The sequence below is a fragment of the Acinonyx jubatus genome, chromosome A3 (assembly GCF_027475565.1).
Source record: "Acinonyx jubatus isolate Ajub_Pintada_27869175 chromosome A3, VMU_Ajub_asm_v1.0, whole genome shotgun sequence".
NCBI classification, from domain to species: domain Eukaryota; kingdom Metazoa; phylum Chordata; class Mammalia; order Carnivora; family Felidae; genus Acinonyx; species Acinonyx jubatus.
In genome coordinates this window covers 49,258,907-49,275,224 of record NC_069388.1, presented here as the reverse complement: position 1 = coordinate 49,275,224, position 16,318 = coordinate 49,258,907, and the positions used below count along the sequence as shown (strand labels likewise).

General features: G+C 42.2%; 1 protein-coding gene across 1 annotated transcript in view; it reads left to right on the top strand.

The window, feature by feature from the left end:
• NINL (ninein like) overlaps positions 1-16,318 on the top strand; it is a 172,583-nt gene that overhangs the window by 142,381 nt on the left and 13,884 nt on the right. The gene's annotated exons all lie outside the window — the stretch shown is intronic.

The following is a 16,318-nucleotide window of genomic DNA, read 5'->3' as shown; positions in this document are numbered from 1 at the left end:
TTTTGTGGAGTCTTTTGGGTTTTCTCTATATAGTATCATATCATCTGCAGATGGTGAAAGTTTCACCTCTTCCTTGCCAGTTTGGATGCTTTTTATTTCTTTTTGTTGTCTGATTTCTATGGCTAGGACTTCTAGTACCATCTTGAATAAAAGTGGTGAGAGTGGACATTCCTGTCTTGTTCCTGATCAGAGAGGAAAAGTTCTCAGTTTTCAAATGCCATTGAGGATGATTCTAGCTCTGGATTTTGCATATATGACCTTTATCATGTTGAGGTATGTTTCCTCTAAACCTACTGTGTTGAGAGTTTTTATCATGAATGGGTGTTGTACTTTATCAAATGCTTTTTCCTCATCTATTGAAATGATCATATGGTTCTTACCTTTTCTTTTATTAATGCAATGTGCCACATTGATTGATTTGCAAATATTGAACCAGGCCTGCAACCCAGGAATAAATCCCACTTGATCATGGTGAATTATTCTTTTAATGTATTGTTGGATTTGTTTTGCTAGTATTTTATTGAGAATTTTTACAATCATGTTCATCAGAGAAACAGGCCTGTAGTTCTCTTTTTTAGTGGAGTCTTTGGTTTTGGTATCAGGGTAATGATAGAATGAATTTGGCAGTTTTCCTCCCTTTTCTAGTTTTTTGAATAGTTTGATAAGAATAGGTATTAACTGTTCTTTAAATGTTTGGTAGAATTGGGGCACCTGGGTGGCCAGTGGGTTAAGTGTCTGACTCTTGGTTTAGGCTCAGGTCATGACGTTGCAGTTCCCAGTTCAAGCTCCATATCAGGCTCTGCACTAACAGCAGAACCTGTTTGGGATTCTCTCTGTCTCCCTCTCTCTTTGCCTCTCCCCTGCTCATGTGCTCACTTTCTCTCTCTCTCTCTCCCTCTCTCTCTCCCTCTCCCTCTTCTTTTCCCTCTCCCTCTCCCTCTCTCTCAAAATAAAGAAATAAATTAAAAAAAAAATTTGGTAGAATTTGCCTGTGAAGCCATCTGATCCTAGAGTTTTGTTGGGATATTTTTGATTACTGATTCAATTTCCTTGCTGGTTATCAGTCTGTTTAAATTTTTTCTTTTTTCAGTTTTAGTAGGCTATATGTTTCTAGGAATTTATCCATTTCTTCCAGGTTGTCCAGTTTGTTGGCATATAATTTTTCATAGTTTGTATTTCTGTGGTGTTGGTTATTTCTCCTCTCCCATTTGTGATTTTATATATTTGGGTCCTTTCTCTTTTATTTTTTGATTAGTCTGGCTGGGGGATTATTAATTTTATTAACTTTTCAAAGAACTACCTCCTGGTTTCATTGATCAGTTCTGCTTTTTGTTTTGTTTTGGTTTTTAGTTTCTATATAATTTGTATCTGTTCTAATCTTTATTATTTCCTTCCTTCTACTGGTTTTGGGGTTTTTTTGTTTTTCTTTTTCTCACTCCTTTAGGTATAAGGGTAGGTTGTTTATTTGAGATTTTTCTTGCTTCTTGAGGTAGACCTGTATTCCTATAAACCTCCCTTTTATGACTGCTTTTGCTGCATCCCAAAGGTTTTGAATCTTCCACTGGTAACATTTTACAAAACTATAGTATAATATATATATTAGTCTGCTAAGGCTGCCATAACAAAATACCACAGACTGAGTGGCTTACACAACAGAAATATATTTCCTTACAATTCTCAAAGTTAGAGGTCCAAGATCAAGGGGTTGGTGGGTTAATTTCATGAAGCCTCTCTTGTAAAATTTTTTTTAACGTTTATTTTTGAGACAGAGAGAGACAGAGCATGAACGGGGGAGGGTCAGAGAGAGAGAGGGAGACAAGAATCTGAAACAGGTTCCAGGCTCTGAGCTGTCAGCACAGAGCCTGACGCGGGGCTTGAACTCATGAACTGCGAGATCATGACCTGAGCTGAAGTTGGACGCTTAACCGACTGAGCCACCCAGGCGCCCCTGAAGCCTCTCTTGTAGATGGCTGTCTTCTTCCTGTGTCCTCATGTGGTCTTCCCTCTTACATGTTGGTATCCTAATCTCTTCTTAATAGGACACTATCAGATTAGAGCGCGTTCATAGCATCTCTTTTTCCCTTAATCACCTCTTTAAAGACCCTGTCTCTAAATAAAGTCACATTCTGAGGTATTCAGAATGTGGACATATAATTTTGGGTGGACAGGAATTAGCCTATAACAAATATTATAAACAATCTATTGATGTTGATGCAATACATGGGTGTTATTCAGATTTCCCCAGTTTTACTTGTGTACTCATGTGCATGTGTGTGTGTGTGTGTGTGTCACTGTGTATGTATGTGTGTATTGGTGTATGTATGTGTATATGTGTGGTGTATGTGTGCATGTGTATGCATGCATGTGTGTATGTGTATGTCTGTGGGGGGGTGTGTGTATGTCTGTGTGTGGGGGAGGTGTGTGTATTGAGTTCCATATGATTTTATTGCCTCTGTGGATTCATGTATCCACCACCACAGTCAAGATACTAAACAGTTTCAACTCCTCAAGGATCCTTCATGTTGTTCTTTTATAACCACACCTACCTCTTCCCTTCCTCCAGCCTCTAACCCCTACAATCACTCATCAGTCCTTGATTTCTAAAACTATCATTTCAAAATGTTGTTTAAAAAGAATCACACAGAATGTAACCTTTGGGAATGACTTTTCTTGCACATCATACTTCCCTGGAGATTCAGGGAAGTGATGCCTGTACAGTAGTTCGCTTCTTTTTATTGCTGAATATTAGTCCATTGGGTTGATATCCCACAATTTAACACTCACATTTTCTTTTTTTAATTTTTTTAATGTTTATTCACTTTTTTTTCTATTATGAAATTTATTGTCAAATTGGTTTCCATACAACACCCAGTGCTCACTTAACAGGTGCCCTCCTCAACCCCATCACCCACCCCCCATAAACCCTCAGTTTGATCTCAGTTTTTACGAGTCTCTTATGTTTTGGCTCCCTCCCTCTCTAACCATTTTTTTTCTTCCCCTCCCCCATGGTCTTCTGTTAAGTTTCTCAGGATCCACATAGGAGTGAAACGATATGGAATCTGTCCTTCTCTGTATGACTTATTTCACTTAGCATAACACTCTCCAGTTCCATCCATGTTGCTACAAAAGGCCAGGTTTCATTCTTTCTCATTGCCACGTAGTATTCCACTGTGTATATAAACCACAATTTCTTTATCCATTCATCAGTTGATGGACATTTAGGCTCTTTCCATAATTTAGCTATTGTTGAGAGTGCTGCTATAAACATTGGGGTACAAGTGCCCCTATGCATCAGTACTCCTATACCCCTTGGGTAAATTCCTAGCAGTACTACTGCTGGGTCATAAAAAGTCTGTTTTTAATTTTTTGAGGAACCTCCACACTGTTTTCCAGAGTGGCTGCACCAGTTTGCATTCCCACCAACAGTGCAAGAGTGTTTCCATTTCTCCACAACCTCTCAGGCATCTATAGTCTCCTGATTTGTTCATTTTAGCCACTCTGACTGGCATGAGGTGATATCTGAGTGTGGTTTTGATTTGTATTTCCCTGATGAGGAGCAACGTTGAGCATCTTTTCATGTGCCTGTTGGCCATCTGGATGTCTTCTTTAAAGAAGTGTCTATTCATGTTTTCTGCCCATTTTTTCACTGGATTATTTCTTTTTCGGGTGTGGAGTTTGTTGAGCTCTTTATAGATTTTGGATACTAGCCCTTTGTCCTATATGTCATTCGCAAATATCTTTTCCCATTCTGTTGCTTGCCTTTTAGGTTTGTTGATTGTTTCCTTTGCAGTGCAGAATCTTTTTATCTTCATGAGGTCCCAATAGTTCATTTTTGCTTTTAATTCCTTTGCCTTTGGGGATGTGTCAAGTAAGAAATTGCTGCGGCTGAGGTCAGAGAGGTCTTTTCCTGCTTTCTCCTCTAGAGTTTTGATGGTTTCCTGTCTCACATTCAGGTCCTTTATTCATTTTGAGTTTGTCTTTGTGAATGGTGTAAGAAAGTGGTCTAGTTTCATCCTTCGGCATGTTGCTGTCCAGTTCTCCCAGCACCATTTGTTAAAGAGACTGTCTATTTTCCATTGGATATTCTTTCCTGCTTTGTCAAAGATTAGTTGGCCATACCTTTGTGGGTCTAGTTCTGGGGTTTCTATTCTATTCCATTGGTCTATGTGTCTGTTTTTGTGCCAATACCATGCTGTCTTGATGATTACAGCTTTGTAGTAGAGGCTAATGTCTGGGATTGTGATGCCTCCTGCTTTGGTCTTCTTCCTCAAAATTACTTTGGCTATTCAGGGCCTTTTGTGGTTCCATGCAAATTTTAGGATTGCTTGTTCTAGTTTCGAGAAGAACGCTGGTGCAATTTTGATTGGGATTGCATTGAATGTGTAGATAGCTTTGGGTAGTATTGACATTTTGACAATATTTATTCTTCCAATTCATGAGCACAGAATGTTTTTCCATTTCTTTATATCTTCTTGAATTTCCTTCATAAGCTTTCTATAGTTTTCAGCATACAGATCTTTTACATCTTTGGTTAGGTTTATTCCTAAGTATGTTATGATACTTGGTGCAGTTGTGAATGGGATCAGTTTCTTTATTTGTCTTTCTGTTGCTTCATTATTAGTGTATAAGAATGCAACTGATTTCTGTACATTGATTTTGTATCGTGCCACTTTGCTGAATTCCTGTATCAGTTCTAGCAGACTTTTGGTGGAATCTATCGGGTTTTCCACGTATAATATCATGTCATCTGCAAAAAGTGAAAGCTTGACTTCATCTTTGCCAATTTTGATGCCTTTGATTTCCTTTTGTTGTCTGATTGCTGATTCTAGAACTTCCAACACTATGTTAAACAACAGCGGTGAGAGTGGACATCCCTGTCGTGTTCCTGATCTCAGGGAGAAAGCTCTCAGTTTTTCCCCAATGAGGATGATATTAGCTGTGGGCTTTTCATAAATGGCTTTTATGATGTTTAAGTATGTTCCTTCTATCCCGACTTTCTCGAGGGTTTTTATTAAGAAAGAATGCTGAATTTTGTCAAATGCTTTTTCTGCATCGATTGACAGGATCATATGATTCTTTTCTTTTATTAATGTGATGTATCACATTGATTGATTTGCAAATGTTGAACCAGCCCTGCAGCCCAGGAATGAATCCCACTTGATCATGGTGTATAATTCTTTTTATATGCTGTTGAATTCGATTTGCTAGTATCTGATTGAGAATTTTTGCATCCATATTCATCAGGGATATTGGCCTGTAGTTCTCTTTTTTTACTGGGTCTCTGTCTGGTTTAGGAATCAAAGTAATACTGGCTTCATAGTATGAGTCTGGAAGTTTTTCTTCCCTTTCTATTTTTTGGAATAGCTTGAGAAGGATAGGTATTATCTCTGCTTTAAATGTCTGGTAGAATTCCCCTGGGAAGCCATCTGGTCCTGGACTCTTATTTGTTGGGAGATTTTTGATGACCAATTCAATTTCTTCGCTGGTTATGGGTCTGTTCAAGCTTTCTATTTCCTCCTGATTGAGTTTTGGAAGCGTGTGGGTGTTTAGGAATTTGTCCATTTCTTCCAGGTTGTCCAGTTTGTTGGCATATAATTTTTCATAGTATTCCCTGATAATTGTTTGTATCTCTGAGGGATTGGTTGTAATAATTCCATTTTCAATCATGATTTTATCTATTTAGGTCATCTCCCTTTTCTTTTTAAGAAGCCTGGCTAGAGGTTTATCAATTCTGTTTATTTTTTCAAAAAACCAACTCTTGGTTTCATTGATCTGCTCTACAGTTTTTTAGATTCTATATTGCTTATTTCTGCTCTGATCTTTATTATTTCTCTTGTTCTGTTGGATTTGGGGTGTCTTTGCTGTTCTGCTTCTATTTCCTTTAGGGGTGCTGTTAGATTTTGTATTTGGGATTTTTCTTGTTTCTTGAGATAGGCCTGGATTGCAATGTATTTTCCTCTCAGGACTGCCTTCGCTGCATCCCAAAGCGTTTGGATTGTTGTATTTTCCTTTTCATTTGTTTCCATATATTTTTTAATTTCTTCTCTAATTGCCTGGTTGACCCATTCATTCTTTAGTAGGGTGTTCTTTAAGCTCCATGCTTTTGGAGGTTTTCCAGACTTTTTCTTGTGGTTGTGTTCAAGCTTTATTGCATTGTGATCTGAAAGTATGCATGGTATGATCTCAATTCTTGTATACTTATGAAGGGTGGTTTTGTGACCCAGTATGTGATCTATCTTGGAGAATGTCCCATGTGCACTCGAGAAGAAAGTATATTCTGTTGCTTTGGGATGCAGAGTTCTAAATATGTCTATCAAGTCCATCTGATCCAGTGTATCATTCAGGGTCTTTGTTTCTTTATTGATCCTGTGTCTAGATGATCTATCCAATGATGTAAGTAGAGTATTAAAGTCCCCTGCAATTACCACATTCTTATCTATAAGGTTATTTATGTTTGTAATTGTTTTATACATTTGGGGGCTTCCGTATTTGGTGCATAGACATTTATAATTGTTAGCTCTTCCTGATGGATAGACCCTGTAATTATTATATAATGCCCTTCTTCATCTCTTGTTTCAGGCTTTAATTTGAAATCTAGTTTGTCTGATATAAGTATGGCTACTCCAGCTGTTTTTTGACTTCCAGTAGCATGATAGATAGTTCTCCATCCCCTCACTTTCAATCTGAAGGTGTCCTCAGGTCTAAAATGAGTCTCTTGTAGACAGCAAATAGATGGATCTTGTTTTTTTATCCATTCTGATACCCTACGTCTTTTGGTTGGCACATTTAGTCCATTTACATTCGGTGTTATTATAGAAAGATATGGGTTTAGAGTCATTGTGATGTCTGTAAGTTTCATGCTTGTAGTGATGTCTCTGGTACTTTGTGGTCCTTGCAACATTTCACTCACACAGTCCCCCTTAGGATCTCCTGTAAGGTTGGTTTAGTGGTGATGAGTTACTTCAGTTTTTGTTTGTTTGGGAAGACGTTTATCTCTCCTTCTATTCTAAATGACAGACTTGCTGGATAAAGGATTCTCCGCTGCATATTTTTTCTGTTCATCACGTTGAAGATTTCCTGCCATTCCTTTCTGGCCTGCCAAGTTTCAGTAGACAGATCCGTCACGAGTCTTATTGGTCTCCTTTTATATGTTAGGGCATGTTTATTCCTAGCTGCTTTCAGAATTCTCTCTTTATCCTTGTATTTTGCCAGTTTCACTATGATATGTCGTGCAGAAGATCGATTCAAGTTACGTCTAAAAGGAGTTCTCTGTGCCCTTTGGATTTCAATGACTTTTTCCTCTCCCAGTTCAGGGAAGTTCTCAGCTATGATTTCTTCAAGTACACCTTCAGCACCTTTCCCTCTCTCTTCCTCCTCTGGAATCCCAACTATGCGCACATTATTTCGTTTAATTATGTCAGTTAGTTCTCTAATTTTCCCCTCATACTCCTGGATTTTTTTATCTCTCTTTTTCTCAGCTTCTTCTTTTTCCATAATTTTATCTTCTAATTCACCTATTCTCTCCTCTCCCACCTCAATCCAAGCTGTGGTCACCTCCATTTTATTTTGCAGCTCATTTGTGGCATTTTTTAGCTCCTCCTGACTGTGTCCCAGTCCCTTGATCTCTGTAGTAATAGATTCTCTGCTGTCCTGTACACTTTTTTCAAGCCCAGCAATTAATTTTATGACTCTTATTTTAAATTCATTTTCTGCTCTATTGCTTAAATCGTTTTTGATCAGTTCGTTAGCTGTTGCTTCTTCCTGGAGTTTCTTTTGAGGAGAATTCCTCCGTTTCGTCATTTTGGATAGTCCCCGGAGTGGCGGGGAACTGCAGGGCTCCTCCTCTGTGCTGTCTGGAGTAACTTGTATTGGTGGACGGGAGTAGTCAGACCTGATGTCTGCCCCCAGCCCACTGCTGGGGCCACAGTCAGACTGGTGTGTACCTTATCTTCCCCTCTCCCAGGGGCAGGACTCACTGTGGAGTGGTGTGGCCTCTGTCTGGGCTACTTGCACACTGCCAGTCTTGTGGTACTGCTTCGATGGGATCTGGCGTATTAGCCAGGTTGGATCCGCAAGGTGCACAGGGGTGGGAGGGGCAGACTCCGCTCGCTTTGCCTTTGGTGGTCCGCTTCAGGAGGGGCCCTGCGGCACCGGGAGGGAGGCAGACCCATTGGAGGGATGGATCCACAGAAGCACAGTGTTGGGTGTTTGTGCAGTGCAAGCAAGTTTCGTGACGGAAACTGGTTCCCTTTGGGATTTTGGCTGGGGGATGGGCAGGGAGACGGCGCTTCCCAGCACCTTTGTTTCCTGCCAAGCTGAGCTCTGTCCTCCGGGGCTTAACAACTCTCCCTCCCACTCTCTGAGCAGAGCTTTTGACTTATAACATTCCAGATGTTAAGTCCCATTGGCTGTTAGAACACACTCCATCTGGCCCCTCCGCTTTTGCAAGCCAGTCGGGGGCTCTGCCTTGCTGGGTGGGCTGGCTGCCCCTCCACCGCCCTGGCTCCCTCCTGCCAGTCCATGTAGTGCGCACTGCCTCTCCGCCCTTCCTATCCTCTTCCGTGGGTTGCTCGTCTATGCTTGGCCCTGGAGAGTCCGTTCTGCTAGTCTTCTGGTGGTTATCAGGGTAAATTAGGCAGATGTGGGTGAAATCTAGGTGATCAGCAGGGCGCGGTGAACCCAGCGCCCTCCTACGCCACCCTTTTCTCCCCAGTGTTTGTTCATTTTTGAGAGAGAGAGACAGAGCGCAAGTTGGGGAGGGGCAGAGAGAGAAGGAGACACAGAATCTAAATCAGGCTCCAGGCTCTGAGCTGTCAGCACAGAGCCTGACACAGGGCTTGAACTCATTAACCATGAGATCGTGACTTGAGCCAAAGTCTGATGCTTAACTGACTAAGCCACCCAGGCACCCCAACACTCACCTTTGAATCCTTTTTTTTTTAATGTTTATTTATTTTTGAGAGAGGGGGAGACAGAGCAGAAGCAGGGGAGGGGCAGAGAGAGACGGACACACAGAATCTGATGCAGGCTCCAGGCTCTGAGCTGTCAGCACAGAACCCAATGTGGGGCTCGAACTCAGAAACTGTGAGATCATGACCTGAGCCAAAGTCAGATGCTCAACCAACTGAGCCACCCAGCCGCCTTTTATCACTCCCCTTTTATTTTTTTTATTTTTTTCAATATATGAAGTTTTTTGTCAAATTGGTTTCCATACAACACCCAGTGCTCATCCCAAAAGGTGCCCTCCTCAATACCCATCACCCACCCTCCCCTCCCTCCCACCCCCCATCAACCCTCAGTTTGTTCTCAGTTTTTAAGAGTCTCTTATGCTTTGGCTCTCTCCCACTCTAACCTCCTTTTTTGTTTTTTTCCCCTTCCCTTCCGCCATGGGTTTCTGTTAAGTTTCTCAGGATCCACATAAGAGTGAAAACATATGGTATCTGTCTTTCTCTGTATGGCTTATTTCACTTAGCATAACACTGTCTGGTTCCATCCATGTTGCTACAAAGGGCCATATTTCATTCTTTCTCATTGCCACATAGTACTCCATTGTATCACTCACCTTTTAAAGGATAGCTGGGATGATTCCAGTTTTGGCCTATCACAAATAAAGTTGCTCTGAACATTCCTATGTAGGTTTTTTTTTTTTATGAACATAAGTTTTCATTTCACCAAAAGTGCAAATGGTTTTTACATGTTTTTACATGTTTTTACATGTTTAGTTTTGTAAGAAAAGGCCCAACTGTTATCCAAAGTGGCTGTAACAGTTTACATTCTCACCCAGTGATCTATTTTCTTCACATCGTTGCCAGCATTAGGTGTTGGCACTATTACTTTAGCCACTCTGAGAGGTGGTGTGTGCTGAGACAGAAAGGCTGGACGGGCTGGGGTTGGTTAAGCTCTGATAAAGTAGTTTCTCTTGGGCAGGAGGGGAACAGAACGCTCCAAGTATCCCTCAGAATGGCCACTGCGTTAGTGTCTTCAGCTGCTGTAACAAAATGCCATAGGCTAGAGCACTTAAACAACAATAATTTATTGTCTCATAGTTATGGAGGCCAGAGGTCCAGGACAAGTCCAGACTGATTAGGTTGCTGGTGAGAGCCCTAATTCCTGACTTACAGACAGCTGCCTTCTCACTGTGTCCTCACATGGCCTTTCTTCTGCATGGGCACTAAGAGGGAGAGAGACAGGGCTCTACTTCTTCTTAAAAGGTCACAGTCTTGTCAGATTAGGACCCGACCCATATGAGCTTATTTAACCTTAATTACCTCCTGAAAGTCTTAACTCCAAATATAGTCACATTGGGGGTTTAGGAGCCTTGACACACGAATTTGGAGGGAACACACAGTTCAGTCCATTGCCATTACTTTGTTCCCACTTGCTAGAAGCCTGAGGGGATTTTCTCTGTTGTTGAGGGCAAGACCCTGGTATGTCTCAGGAAAGTTTAGGGCTCCCCTGAGGCCATGACTTTTTAACTCTCACACCAGCCAGGCGTGGCCTCCACTGTTCATCCTTATGGGTCCCCTTTCCCTTCCTGTTTCAGGCTCCAGCCTCTGTTCCTGGTAAGCTGTGAGCACTTAGCCTGTCTTTCCAGTTATTAGGGCATTGGTTTGTCCTATGACTGCAATTCTCTGATGGATTCTAAGAGGAGTTGTTGATTTCAATTTGCTCAGCCATTTTCTTATTGGGGAGATAGAGCTCTTTACCTGTCAGGCCAGAGACTGGAGCTAGTATTATGTTTCTATTTTTTTTATTGTTATTGATTGAGTGGTTGACTGATTATTTATTTATTTATTTATTTATTTTAAACATAATTTATTCTCAAGTTAGCTAACATACAGTGTATACAGTGTGCTCTTGGTGTTGGGGGTAGATTCCGATGTTTCATCGCTTACATACAACACCCAGTGCTCATGCCAGCAAGTGCCCTCCTCAATGCCCTTCTCCCATTCCCCCTCCCCCCATCAACCCTCAGTTTGTTCTCTGTATTTAGGAGTCTCTTATGGCTTGCCTCCCTCTCTGTTTGAAACTATTTTTCCCCTTCCCTTCCCCCATGGTCTTCTGGTAAGTTTGTCAAGTTCCACATATGAGTGAAAACATGATATCTGTCTTTCTCTGACTTATTTTACTTAGCATAATACCCTCAAGTTCCATCCATGTTGTTACAAATGGCAGGATTTCATTCTTTCTCATTGCCAAGTAGTGTTCCATTGTGTATATATAAACCACATCTTCTTTATCCATCCATCAGTTGATGGCATTTGGGCTGTTTCCATAATTTGGCTATTGTTGACAGCGCTGCTGTAAATATTGGAGTACATGTGTTCCTATGAATCAGCACTCCTGTATCATTTGGATAAATTCTAGTATGCTATTACTGGGTCCTAGGGTAATACTATTTTTAAATAAAAAAACCCATTTTTTAACGTTTATTTACTTTTGGGGTGGGGGAGAGAGAGAGAGAAAGAGAATGAGAATGAGAACAAGTGGGGAAGGGGCAGAGAGAGATGGAGACACAGAAACCAAAGCAGGCTGCAGGCTCTGAGCTGTCATCACAGAGCCTGACGCAGTACTCGAACTCACAGGGCATGAGATCATGACCTCAGCTGAAATCAGATGCTCAACCGACTGAACCACCCAGGTGCCCCTCTATTTTTAATTTTTTGAGGATAAGAATTGACCGAGAATTAAATCAGAAAATGCAAAACTGCTAGGTGCCTTGGAACTGGTGGCTGCACTGATCAGGAGGAGGGCCTGTGTGGTTGGTCAGTGTCAATCTTGCCCCTGTAGATACACAGGTACCAGGCACAGAAGGGCGTGGTTTGGTGTAGGCGGCTTCCCTGAAGCCCCACCTTTTTGGTGATTGGGAGAAAAATGGCGACACCCCAGTCTCTCCTCTCTGGACCAGGTGTCGCAAACCACTATTCAGGCCATCCTCACTGTGTTGAGTGGGTGCGAGTGGGTGGGTTTTGTCCGCTCCAGAGTCTCCCATGCCTCCCAGGTGCTTGGCTGCGATTCAAACCCCAATGTCTTAAACAATCCCACTCTGCCCACACACCCTGGTTCCAGGGAAGTGCCACTCTGCTCAGCCAGCCAACAAAAGATCTCTGGCTGGCAGGTGCAAGTAAGGTCTTCTGTCCTTGGAATGACTCTTTGCCTTTTTCCCCCAGCACTCAAGGTAGCAGATTGGTTTCTCTGACTGCAGACTGTGCCTCTGAGCTAGTTACCAAGCCCAAGGCTGGTTCCCCTTCTCCCCAGGCACACAAACAGGGAAGCTGGCTCCAATCCAGAGAAGCTGGCTCCAATCTAGCTGCTGTTAGAAATTGGATACTACCACCCTCCCAAAGTTGGGAGGTACCTAAAGGAAAACTGGGCAGATACTACCTGTTTGTCAGGAATAAGCCATGGACCACTGCATTCTGGAATGATAGTCAACAGTTTTGAGATTGGAAAAGCTCTTAAGATCAGAGGAAAAATTTTCTGTGGAGAGCTACATTAAAGATCTGGGTTTTGGGTTTTGTGCACATTACTACTAAAACAAATATTTATTCACTTAAGTATGGGCAAATGGAGATTGTGGGGCACCATAAGAAGAAAATAAAATCTATGGGAATTTAAGGAAAAAATAAAATTGCTTATATAAAAATTAGAACTAGCAAAAGATAGATTTGCAATGTATTTAAAAGGTTGGCTAATGATTATTACATAGAGATTATATGAGAGAAATAAAGTCTTCACAAAGACAAAAAAAAAAAAGAAAGAAAGAAATTGGATCTTTCTCTGTTTTTTTCCAGTCCCCAGCCCATGGTTTTTCTCTTGTCAAAATACAATCCCACACTTCCACAGCCTCTCTTTCTCTTCCTTTTATTTCTCCACAGGAGGGGATTCCTCCCCTCTGTTCTTATGCCTCCCGTTTTATCTCTCCTGGTTCGTAATCATGCACCTGTGGCCCACCAAGTTGTCCCTGTGGGCCCCTGGAGATGTATCTGTTACTCTGCAGCCTGGACTCTTAGAATTCCAAGTCCTCTGGCCTCAACACTGCTGTGTTTGAGGGAAGAGGGAACTTCGGGTCCCCCTACTTCTCCGCCGTATTGACTGGCAGCTCTGATTGATTTTTATTTAAATTCTAATAAGTTTACATACAATACAATATTGGTTTCAGGATTTTATTGTGTTTTTAATTTGGGTTTGTGTATGTTCACTGTATGTTCACAGAAATTCAATGGGTTTTCATCTGTCGGTCTTGCCTCCTGCCACCTTGCTGAACTCACTCATTAGTTCTGGAGGGGTGGGTTGCCATGTTTGGCTTCTCAAGCCTGTGCCATCCTTGAGTTAAGTGCCACACCTCCTCTCTCTTGGTGCCACCTCTACCCATGTGTGGTCACCGAATGTTCTGCTATGGGGACTGCCTGAGACTACTGGTGGGTTGTCTGGGCTCCCAGCTTTGGGTGTTTGTTTCTGTGATAAGTGTGTGGTGACCTTGCTTTGGGTCTTCTCCATTAGGTGGCCAATTCCTGGAGTTATGTAAGATGAAAACTTCCGACTGTACTTGCTTGCAGACCAGCTTCGTGTGAAATGACCCACCTGGGGCTTTCCTGGGGCCCCCTTCCTCTTTTGGGCTTATTCCTAGGACACACTTATAAATGGATTATAGGTATCCATTTGTCTTCTTTCCCTCAACTTTTTAGTATGAAAAACTGTAACGGCACAGAAAATTTGGCATAATATATACTGATCACCCACATACCACAACCTTAATTTGACAAGGTTTTTTTTTTTTAATGCTTATTTATTATTTTGAGAGAGAGAGAGAGAGAGAATGAGAATGAGAACAAGGGAGGGGCAGAGAGAGAGGGAGACACAGAATCCAAAGCAGGCTCCAGGCTCTGAGTTGTTAACACAGAGCCCGATGTGGGGCTGGAACTCAGGGACCGAGAGATCATGACCCGAGCTGAAGTCGGATGCTTAACCTACTAAGCCATACAGGTGCCCCCTTAATTTGGCAGTTTTTAACTTTGTGCTTTATTATTTATTTATGCCTTTCTTTGTATCTCTCTGTACTATGTGTATGTGTGTGTGTTTTCAAACCTTTTGAAAGTAAGTGACAGATACAGTGATACTCTGCTCCTAAATATTTCGCAGGCATCTTGTAAAAATGAATGCATCTTCTGCCTAACCACAGTACTGCTGTAACACCTGAGACACTTAATTGTAATTACTTAATGCTGTCCAATATTCAGACCATATTTACATCTTTCTATAATTATTCCAAAATGTCTTAGATGGTAAATTTTTTGGAACTAGGATCCAGCTGAGGATGATGCGTTGAACTGTCAATGCTGTTCTGGTGGCAGAAAACAGCCACTTTATTGTGCTCACAGAACCTGTGGGTCAGGGGTTCCAGACGGGGTACAGGGCAGATGGCCTGCCTCTTCTCCATGTCACTGGTATGGGAAGATTGGACAGCTGGGGTGACCCAAAGGCCAGGGCTGGAACCATCTGGGGGCTCCTCTCCATGGGCCTGGGAGGGAGTGTCACAAAGAGGCATTCAGGTAGCGAGTGGTCCAGCAGGACCACAAGGCAGGTACAAGGCTTCTCATCTCAGAAATCTCTCCATATCACCTCCACCCAGACCCCCCCAAGGCACAGGGAGGGACATAGGCTCATCTGGGAGGGTGAGTGTCCAGGTCACACTACAGAAGGGGATGTGGGATGAGAGATGCCATTGAGGCTGTCTTTGGAAAATATGGTCTGCTTGCTGCAATGTGTCTTTAGTCTTTTTAACCTGGAATAGCTGATTCACCCCCAAGGCTGTCTGTTTGAAGAGATCTGGCAGTTGTCTTGTAGGCCATCCCCCATTCTGGATCTGTCCAGCTGTTTCCTGATAGTGTCATTCAGTCTGCTTCTCTGTCCCTTGTGTATCTTATAAACTGGAAACTAGGCCTAAAGGCATAATCACATCCAGAGTAAGCATATTTAGCACAGACATCCACTTATTTTAAAATTTGATCAGGATATGACTGCTTTTGTCTTCTGCAATAAAACTAAGGTGAATACAAGTTGGAATTAAGGTGATGGCTCAGTCAGTTAAGCATCCAACTCTTGATTTTGGCTCAGGTCATGATCTCATGGTTCATGAATTTGAGCCCCATGTCAGGCTCCATGCTGACAGCACATAGCCTGCCTGGCATTCTCTCTCCCTCTTTCTCTGCCCCTCCCCTGCTCATGCTCTGTTCCCCCGCACCCCAGAATAAATAAACTAACTTTGGGGAAAAGAAAGAATTAAGGAGGTGATGGACACAGACACCAAGAGACAGTGGGTGCCCCACTGTCTCAGTGGGATGCCCTGAGGGGGACATAGTGGCACCTGAGTGGAGTTCTGGTCACAGGCATCTCCTGAGCTTAGTCACAGAGAGCATCAGGCAGTCCCCAAATGAGGAACTGTTGAAGGGGAAAGGTGGGGAGGCACTGTATCTGTCAGAATTTTCAGTGTTAATATATGACAGGCTATGGAAACATCTCACATTCAGGGAGGCTAAAACAGCCTGACAGATAAAGGCGTTGCCTAAGCTGGACCAGAAGGGGTGCTCCAAGGGTCATAACTGGGCCAGTTGACAAGACTAGGATGCAGGTGGTGTGATTCTTGTCCTGAAGCCAGAGCTGCATGGCAGCCATGTGAGAACACGCTCACCTCCTTAGGAAACATGTAACACAGGGTCATGGCTCAGAAAACCGTCTCGTGTGTGTGTGTGTGTGTGTGTGTGTGTGTGTACACATGTGTGCACATATGTGCAGAGAGTACCAGCCAGCCACAAAGCACACGGGGAAGTGTTGCCAGCTGGTAAGTCTGGGTGAAGGGCACATGGATGTTCTCTGTAATAGCTTTGCATCTGTTATATGAGTTTGAAATTATTTCCAAAGACTAAATATTAAAAGTAACCAAAAAAATTAGCTGAAGGAAGATTCTGTTTCTGGCTGCTAAAAAAATCAAGGCTGAAGTAATGTAACAGTGCATGTTAACTCTACTGGAATTAGAGTTTAAAAAAATCATAAAACATACCATTATGAAAAAAAATCAACGCTATCCTCAGAGAATAAGATGAATGCCACTATTGAAAAATAACTTTAATTTTCACAATAAAATGTAATAAACACAAGAGATTTCCATACCAGACACAACAACCATGAACCTACAATGTGTTGAAAATACCTCTTTACCCTCAGTTTTGAGGTTTTAAGCACAGGATGAGGTAATAGTCTGTTTACAGAGAACAGAAGGAGCAATCATCACGAGAAAAATGTGTAAACTCACTAAGCT